Source organism: Strigops habroptila, chromosome 2 (genome assembly GCF_004027225.2).
Source record: "Strigops habroptila isolate Jane chromosome 2, bStrHab1.2.pri, whole genome shotgun sequence".
Classification (NCBI taxonomy): Eukaryota; Metazoa; Chordata; class Aves; order Psittaciformes; family Psittacidae; genus Strigops; species Strigops habroptila.
Window position 1 is genome coordinate 91,942,083 of NC_044278.2, and position 10,404 is coordinate 91,952,486.

The window sequence follows — 10,404 nt, forward strand, 5'->3', positions numbered from 1 at the left end:
TTGCGTAAGTGATTTAAATATTGTGCCCCCTTGGTCTTTTACCATCTTTGAATGTGTTTTTGTCTGGAGAAGGCTGTACCTGTGGCTCAGCTACCAGCCAGTTGTTTAGGGACCTTAAAGGATGGATTTGGACCTGCCTTCTGCAGCTAGGGGAAAGTCTACTGTGTGTTTGCTAATGGGAACACCATGAGGATGATGCAAATCCATTTCCTTGCTTTAGGTTTCCTAAAAACTGACCAAAACCTTTGTGTGTTATTAAATACTATATGGATTTTTCCAGTTTTACTTATTGGTAAGAAAATAAAATTCTGAACTGGGTACATATTAATTGGTCTGAAACAACAGTGAAGTCATTATGTGGGTGTTTTCCTTATTTCAGGCAGAAGGGCAATGTAAGATGTTGGTGTATTTTTCTGAAGAGAAAAAACTTCAACATTTACTTCTGTAGATTAAGTTGGTAAATTGTCCCTTAGGCTAGAGATGGAGTGAATTGATTTAGGAGGGTGATGTTTCACGTTGTTGTAGGTTAACTACAGAAATCTCTGAAGGAAGGTGGGATGGTTCAAGTTAGAGACAGCAATTGTGCTCTGGGAGGCTCCCGCACAGCAGGAACCCCATTTTGAGCAGCAAGGTAGGCTTGCCCTCGCAAAACCAGAGCGTGATGGAAATCCAGTTCTATGTTGTAAACACATAAGAGTAAATCCTCCTTTTGTCTGCCTGTGTGAAACTGGGAGGGGAACCTGGCCCTTCTCGCCAGTCCCAGATGCAAAGGGATGTGTTGCTGTGCAAAGCCAGTGAGGGCCATTCTCTTGGCTAGTGTAGGACTTGCTGTTACATGGAGAGGCACTGTGCTTTTCAGCAGGAGCTGAGGTAAGGGGAACCAGGATGGCAGAGACAAGCTCATACTTTTAAGAAACATCTTTAGCATAGGGCATATTTTTCACACTGCTTGAATAGCTGCAGCAGTTTTGGCAGTTTTTGCAGCAGTTATTCTACATTTTAATGCCCTTTGGTAGGGTGAATGATAGAATGTTGGTGAACGGTGAATGATAGAATGTTGGTGAACGGTGAATGATAGAATGTTGGTGAACGGTGAATGTTACCATCGCAAAGTCAGAACACCCTGACTAAATGTGGCCGCCGCAAGCAACGGTGAGGTGGGGGAGATGGACAGCTGTTTGCTTCTTTGTTCCTCAGGTTGGATTGTTTGAGGTGCTGGGCATGAGTGCTTTCCCTCTACAGGTTCACTTAACACTCAATCACGTTGAACACTAGGCCAAATGATCAGTATTTACAGTTGGATATCTCCCTTTATTGAGTGAAATCACAAAATTAGTACAGTACTTTGGAATGACAATACTTTGTCTTTACAGACAGCCAATTTTGAAGAGATTTTTGCATTATAACCAAAGGTTCAAAGTGAGACATGTTCCTCATTTTGTGTAATGTCACCTGGGGATGGAGTTGGGGATTAAGTGATCATCTGTTTGTGTTTTTTAATCGTATTTATGCATGAACAAGTGGAGACTTCTGCTTGCTTATACAGCAGTTCTGGTGATAATCAGCTGCAAAATTTGGGAGTGTCTTCTGCAGAGCTGTTGATCTGAATTCCCCCAGTTTGTTTTGCTCAGTTTTGAATGTCTTGCTGCGTCAGAAGAAAGGCACTAATGTAGATGTCATTCCACTGGAGTATACTCATGACTTCAGTTCATCATCTCATTACCTATGGCACTGAAAAATGCATTGCTGAGAAAATTGTGATACTCAATCCCCAGTGAGCATTGCTGGAGGCTGCACTGTGCTTATGGATCAGTTTTAATCCTTGTTTGAACCCCCTCTCATGCTGTGATGCTGAATTTGGATTCAGAAGAGTGTCACAGCCCTGTTGCGCTAATGCTACACATCCAGAAATGGAAACGAGGAGCTTAGACTAAGCAGATGTATTGCAGCAGCTTGACGTGTGTAAGGTGAGGCGCAACAATCATTTACATATATACTCTTTACCTACAGCAAATTCAAGGTTAAATGTATTAGTTTAAACCTCCATCACTGATGCTTGAGCTAATGTGCCTTATCTTGGGTTTGCTATTGACTGTGCGTCCTTGGTGCTGTCGCCTGGGCTCAGCTGATATGTGGTCACTCATTAAGCTTGGTAACATGCTCTTTTTTCTGAGCCCATAATAAAGGAGAGAGAAGAGCCAAAAGAAGGATTTTGGGTTTTTTTTCCTGGCTGCATGAGTGTCTGGCTACTATTGATACACTGACAGCCAGGTGAGTTTCTGGGAGGGAGGAAAACAGTTGGGTCGATAGTGACAGAGCTTGCTGATAGCGTAAGGCTTAACCCCTGCCAGCTCCTACAGTCTGTTGTCCGGTGCCTTCCCCCCTTCTTTGTTACTGATATTTGCTTTGCAGCACACGCTGGGTGTGGAACTGATTTGCAGCAGGGTTGCCTAATGCAGAGGGTTAGAGAGGAGAGGAGAAACCATGTTCAGAGCTTCACAGATTCATTGAAGCCTTGGTTTCAGTAGTGGATGCTTGCAAAGGGAAAACCCACACAGAGCGCTTCTGCTTGCTGGAAACATTCGTATCTGCAAACACAGATTTGGTTTTTTTTAGTTCATATCATGAATTGTTGCTTTTAGATCATTGTCCAGCAGTGTCATACCCTGCAGTAAGTGAAAGGAATTCACCAGTGTGAAAGGTCCACCCAGTGTGGGTCTATGTAGAGGAACTCGAGTGGTGTTCATCTCAGATGGACCTGGTTGACCATCCAGAGGTATTTGCACCACACTGGAGCTCATCTTGCGTGAGATTTCACTTATCTGAAGGTACCTAAATGTGCTAGACAAGACATCTGCTAGACTGTTGGAGAGAAACTTCCAACACTGTGGTGTCTGGAAGCAAAGCGAGTATCATCGAGCCAATATGATAGCAGCAGCTCTTGAGCTAGATCCAGCTCTGCATAGTAACAGCACAAACTCCATATTCTCAATGGAGAAGACGCCTGTTTTCTATGTTACTTTCTACATAACTGACTTCATTGCAGCCTGGCTAACAGCTCTAGCTGTCTAAATAACTTCACAATAATGTAAGATGATCCTGGCTGCTATATATTATTGGCTTAGAGTTGCAAACCAGACCTTTGCAAGGTCCTTTTCTTTCTTACAGATTCGAAGCTACCAGTTGTATGCTGTAGATTGGTTTGTGGGATTAAAACAAGCCAGTCAACACAAAGGGATGCTAGTGCTTTGGTTGGTTTTGCTCCTTCACATCTGTATTTTGGAAACTAAAATATTAATCAGTTCAGCTTTTAAAAACTACAGACTAGAGGCCTGTGCCTCCATTCTCCCAAGGCATCAGAGCTCACTGGCTGCTCTTGGAGGCTTGGGGATGCTTCCGTGGGCTTTGCCCGGAGAAGTTGTGAACACCTCATCCCTGGCAGTGTTCAAGGCCAGGTTGGGCAGGGCTTTCAGCAACCTGCTGTAGTGGAAGTTGTCCCTGCCCTTGGCAGGGGGTTGGAACTAGATGATCTTTAAGGTCCCTTCCAACCCAAACCTTTCTATTATTTTATGATAGTATGATTCAAGATGGAAGTGGGTGTTGCCTTCTCCATAGCGCATGGCTGTACTACTAATTGCCATCCTTTGGTTCTGTTTATAATATTATTTCACATCAGTATTCATAATTAAGAACATTGCCCTTGTGGCAAAAACCATTCCTGGAGGTATTTAAAAGATATGTAGATCTGGTGCTTAGGTATATGGTTTAGTGGTGGACTTGGCAGTCCTGGGGTAATGGTTGGATTTGATGATCTTAAAGGTCCTTTCCAACCTAAACAATTCTATGATTCTGCGTATATATGTATGCAGACTCTCTCTATCTATAGACTATCTATATGCAGTCTTCACATCAAAAAACACAAACCAAAATCTTGCTATTGTATCAAATCAGGTGAGGCCCAATCCCACCTGACTTGGGCACTTATATAAAACACTGAAGATAGGATGTTGCCCTTGGCTCCTTCGATACAAGGAGAGGAAGGTTAAATTACCATTAATAGGGTTCCTTTGCTACAGAGAATATTGCAAAAGACTACGGTTAAGCAGACTTTTCACTTGGTGGTCTTAATCAACTGCCTAAAGAAAAGCGTGTAGAAATATACCCAGCTACAGCTCACCTTAGAGTGTAACAGTTTGTAGGGCTGTAATAGCAGAGGCAAAACTACCCTAGTGTCCAGGATTACCTGTTCTGGGGCCTCTGCATCAAACCGTGCAAGACGGCAGCTTGCTTCAGCCCTGTGGCTTGGGGCATCTGTCACCCTTGCAGTGCTGGACAGGGTCTGTTGGGCCGTGTGAATAAGTACTGGGTCCACAGGCTGGGCACTAAGCCCACATGACATGCTGCAGGGTAAACCTATGGGAACTATGTGGTGTGAAGCAGTTGCCAGAACAAGCTGGAGAAGAGATGTACTCCTCATCCTCACCACTGCCATTGCACTGCCTGCCGGTTCCTGTTGTGTCAGGCAGGGCAGGAAGCTCCTGTCAACTCATTTGGCAGGATGAAGGAAATAAAGGAAGTCTCAGGTTGGTGCTTGGATGTCACAGTGTGGGTCTCCAGGTGTTCTCCTTTGGCTTTCTGCATCCTCAGAGTATGTTCTCTCCCATCTTGTACCACTCCCCAGCAGTGCTCCACATCAGCAGCCAACCTGAAGTGCCTTGCCTCCTCACCTTCTGTTCAAAGTCAGGCCAACTGTGCTGGTGGAGCACGATGGCAGGAGTCTGTGGTTTGTTTGGTTTTTTAAACAGAAGTATTCCAGGAAGATGCCAGTGGCTATCTCAGCTGCAGAAAATTTCTAAGTTAATTATCGATGAGTGTTTAATGGCTGAGGACCAAATGGATGCCACTGAAGTCAATGGCAAAATTTGGAGGTGGGCTGGGATTTAAGTCTGTGCTAGTGTGTAGCTGGGCTGATGGTTCCATCAGTGCTCCAGAAAGTCTTACAAATTGTGAGGGGGTGTTCAGCTTTCTCGTGCAATGTAAATAGGAATTTCTGGACACTATTTTAAACATCTCAGGAGACCTTTAGCTTAATATCTAGGTTAAACCTGATTGGGTGATCATGCTGTCCCCTGCTTTTTCTCCATCTCTCTGAGAATTGGACTGATTCATAATGGTGGTTGGGCTTGTCACAGTTCCCCTGTGGGTTTTGGCAGCAGGGTTGTGCTAAGAGCTTATACCCACAAACATTTCACACTTCAGAGCTGTGACTTCAGCCGGCTCTTGTGCAGCGTTAAGCTGTGATCTTGGCAATCTGTCTTCATAGACTTGTTCTCAAGGCTGTGTATAGTTGAGTAGCTTTATGCTCCTGGAAAACTGATTTATGAGCAGTAGCGTTATGTTTGTTTATGTACAGAGTTTATGACATGAAACAAAATGCAACAAAATGTTTTTCTTAGAGGCCACACAGAACAGCTCAGCTCTCGGTCTCCAAGTAGCACCCCAGATCATTTGTTTTGTTGACAGCTGGTACGTGCTGCTAATACAACAGTAGTTATTACACATTAGCAGCTACACATTGGCTGCCTTTAAGCTCTTCAGCATGCTCTAATAAAGACCACTTCAAAGTACAAGGCAGATTTCTCCAGCATTAGAGGGAGATGGTGAAAGTTTGGCACTTGCCCAATGGCTTGGCCAAAGGAAGCTGGTGGTGTCAGTGGTGTGAAGCCCACATTAAGTTCGGGATTTAGGATTAGGGCCCACATTAAGTTTAGGAGTTTAGGATTAGGGCCTCTTGCTTGCAGTACTTCTGCAGCTTTAAATAATCTTGTAGGAAATGCCTTGTCCCAGCAAGTGTCTCTGGCACTCCCAAGCCCTCATAGAACAAAATTAAGAGAAGCAACACAGCGGAGTTGGTTTTTTTGAGCTTGCTACCGGGTAACTCCCCAGTTGCAGGAGGAAGTTACAGAGTTTCCAGAAATTGTCCAAAAAGCATTAGTATCCTTGCTTGGTGTTTTCAGTAATGCATTTCATCAGGGGCCATGCGGCTCTTCACACCTTCACTGTGTGTGCGAGGTACATCTTAACATGAGATGCTTCCCATCAGCTCTTCTGTTCCCTCTACTTTCCTCTGAACCTAGCAAAACCCCTTCTTGCAGTGCCCCCATCTCAAATTAGGCCGGAAGATGAGCATCACAACCCGCCCGGCAGTCGGTCCATCTGAAGAAAGGCAGGAGGAAAGGAAAGGGACACAGCCAGAGGCTGCAGACTTCTTTTCCTCCTTCATGCCCTTTGGTGACTCAAAATTCATGTGGTCTTCTGTGGGAAAGTGCTGCAAGAGACATGAGCCCCTGTCCTGTAGCCTTGGAGGCAGAAAGCAGGCACAGCCAGAGCTGAGCTAATGAGAACCTGCTCATCTGTCCAGGATTTTAAATCTCCTGTATCGTACCTGGTCCTGTTCGCCTGAGTTGTGGAGCCATTGAAAAGTGTAGGATTAAATATTGTGCAGATCTAACAAGCCTCTAGACTCTTGTTTCCTGGACTGTGGCCTTCCTCAGCATCACTGGTGCCTTGCTGTGTCATGAGGGATGGCAGCTCCCTCATCAACTCCCTCCTGGGTGGCTGATGAGGCTGCAGGGTGGCCCTGCTCCTGCCCCCTGCCAGCACAGCTGGCTGAGTTGCAGCCTAGGACACGTCCTGGCTGCACTACAGCAGCAGCGAGCACTGAAAAGCAATAAAACAAGAAAGGGGTTTTATGTGGAAGGGTTTTCCAAGATCCAACTTCACACTTTCTCTCCTGGCTCAGGTTGTTTTCTGTTTCTCCTGTTTGTTTTGTGGGATTTTTAATTAATGTTTTTCCATGCTGATGAGAAAAGGTTTAGATTTACACTTGGCTCTTGTGTTAGGGGAAGGAAATCGTGGCATGTCCAGTTGTGCATGCTTCATTTAATGCACTTGATAAAAATGTGAGGTTTTGCCATCACAGAACTTGTGCTAAAGAAAGGTACATCCGGCAGCCACTCCAACTTGTTAATATTTTTAAGTCTATGTGTAAATTAAACTATATTTGGTGGTGATTTGCTCATGATTGATGTTAAGAATCCCATCAGCTTCAGCAAACCCAGCTTCTAGGTTTCTGGGTAGCAGAATTTGATAGCTGGCCTGAAAATTATTATTTTGTTGAGGCATAACCCTGGCTTCATAACATGAGTGTAGTTATGCTGACTCCTCTATGACTCCATGACCCTATGACTCCTCTACGGCTCTATGATTCCTTTATGACTTCTTTATGATTCTTCTATGATTCCTCTATCATGGTCACTTCATCCAAAGGCTGGCTGGATGGTTGCCCAGGCATGGTTGCCAACCAGTGCATGGTTGCCCAGGATTGCCCAGGAACTGAGCTAAGTTGTTGCCCATTTCCAGCGTCTCTCCTGGAAGTTGACCTGCTTTCTAAAGCATCTCATCCATGTGGGAAGCACGCACAACTTCTTGGCAGCTTTCCTTATTTCCCAAGCACCTGCATCAGAATTAATGAGAGCAAAACTGGTTGTGAAGAGCCCTTGTGATGAGTTCTCTTCAATGAGTGTTATGGCACAGCCCCATCCTCTTAGCCACCTTCTTTGTGCTGCTTGCTGAGTTTAACCTCGAATGTAAATGTGTTTGTTGCACCTCAGAGAAGTGACATTCTTGCCTTACTTTAGTCTAGGATTTCTGGCTTTTCACAGAGCTGCTTGGAGCCATTGGTCACGGTTTTGTTGGTTTTCGCAGATCAAAGTAGCATCTAAATTTTGTTTAATACTCACCAAATCCTCTCATGTGTTGGCTGAATATTCTCCCATACGGTTATTTTGAATGCACACTGATGGATACAAGCTGATCTGTACGTATCCTGATTTCTATGTTTACGCTTCGTTGCTTGAAGTGCTTGTATCACTTTTGGTCCATTTTGGCCTGCTACATGTCAGTTTAAACACCAATCACAGGTGCTTGCAAACTCACCTTTTGCTGTAGCTTCTCTGTATCTCCTGGTCCTCCCAGTAGCTGTGGTCTAAGGGCTCTGTGGTGCTGGCAAACTCTCCCAAGGATGCTCTTGCATCCTTCCTTGTCGCATGGTGCTTGGTTTGGGTAGCAGACACATGCTGTGCTGCCTTGGAGGGGTCTGAGGTCTTCAAGCTGTGCTGCTGCAGAGGTTTTTCACTGTTGCCATATCTACAAGTCCGAAGTCCCTACAGTCCCATACAGGCAGATGCCTGGGTGGCTTCTTTGACTTGAAGAGTCTTTTCAACTCTTGATAAATGTTAATTGTGGGTCTTTGAGCAATGCTGGCTCATGTTCTTTTTCACTTGTGTCCCAAAGCTGACCAGCAAGCTGAGGAGGCATTCCTTCAGCTGCAGCAAAGGCCATCTTCAGCTTCACTTGGTCTCTGGCATTGCCAGAAGAGGATGAGACCAGAAAATCCTGTTTAAATATCCCAACACCCTCAGATATTTCACTTCCACAGGAGTGCAGTTGGCCTTATCTTGCGAGAATAGGTAACTTCTTACAGAGAAAGAACCAATTCTGGAAAAACTCACTGTTGGCAGCAACAACGCTACCTTCTCTCTGCTTTCTGGGGTTAAGTGTGAAATCATCTCTGTTCAGCATCTGTGTTTAGCAGCACATTTCAGTTCTGCTTCGCCCTCAGGTGAAATGCCTTGCTAGAGTGCCATAAAATCACATTTCCTCACAGATGTCTGCGAGGATATCTTTGTGAAATGCTTGTACTAAAATGCTGCCATCTCTCCAGCCTGATGATGAACTTCAAAGCATTGCCCATGGTTCAGAGTGGGAATAGGACTGTGAAGAGCAGAGTGCAAGCATGTGGCAGTGTAGGAACTGATTTTGTAAACTCCTGTGGAACACGAAGCAATTCACCAAAAATACATCCAAAAGAACTGTGTGGAGGGAAACCCCCCACTTTTCCCCCCAGACCATTATATTCTCCTATTGTGAAACAGAGTTACCTTAAATGTGCACCTAAAGACACACAGATTTTACCTTTATTGGGCTCTTTGTTTTCGTTACTCCTCAGGGAAAAAAGTCATCCAGCAATATCAGCAGCTCAGTCTGCATCTTCGGGAGGATTTTCTCCCACACAGACTACTACAATCATGAGCATTGACATCAAGTTATTGGAATTTGCTGTCTGAAGTTTTTTTCTTTTCTTTGTTTTTTATTTCTTTGATTAAATGGCTCGACTTCAGAGGATGGGCTCTGGGTGCATGGGCTGATTTGTTTATCGCTATGAAGATGGGGATGGAGGGGGAGGGATCATGCACCAAAACAGTGAGCAGGTGCAACTGGAAAATATTTAAATATTTGAAAGGTCAGATCTGTTTCAGTATTTCTTTAGTATGACACATCCACCATGGCTTACATTTGATTTCCAGAGTTTACAGGCTTGTGTTTAAGACCAAAAAAAGCTTTTCTCCCAGTGATGGCCAGGCCATCTGCCACTCTTTCCTAGTCCTCATGGCTGGGCGGCTCAATAAGAAGGAGTCATTCAGCTAACCTTGGGATCTGCCAATTGTGCTTTCTCAGTGACCTTTCAAAAAACTGACTTCTTTTTGACTAAAAATAGGTTTTACATCACCAAGCCAAAGAGACAGACTTCCCTATGCATTCTGAATAACATCTTTGTTTTGAAATGTCTCTTGGCTCCTGCTTAACGAAAGCCTGACATTAAAAAAAGGTGTTTTAAATTGGTGCTGAGTAATGGTTGATATTCAAAATACAATAGGACATTTGAGCTTCTGTGCTGTCTTGTGGCACACCATCATTAGCACCTCATGAAATGAAGGGGAGGGAGGATAAAAACACTCAAACATTTCTGGAAACCTTCCTTCAGCTGTTTTTTCATGCAGGAATTTTCACTTTGAGAACGTCTCCATTTCGAGCTCCTCATGACACATCTAGGTTTTGACAAAAAATTTCAGACAGCTTTTATTTCTCAGGCTGCTTCTCTCCTTCTACCCAGGGGCAAGCAGTTGGTGTGGTGATGATGATATTCAAAATGGGAAATAGACTCTTAATGGATCTGATTCCTCCAGGAAAGCCTTTCCTTTTGGGTTTTGGCATGCAAATACATGTGTGTAGATTATATACACATATTAAAGCGTGGCCTGAAATATGACGGTGATGGTCCTTAGAACGAGAGCTTGCAGAGGTGAAGCTTCAGAAGCAGGGAAAAAGCAGGTGAGATTTCAAGTGTGCCAGGATGTGATTTGCTTTCTCAGCTTCTACCATGCAACAGAATTTGATGAAGAGCTTCCAGAGCCAGAGCTACAGGAGCCAGCATGTCTTCGTGTGAAGTACCATGCTAACAAACTGGAAACTGGGCTCCCAGAAGTGTAATTTCTCTTTTAT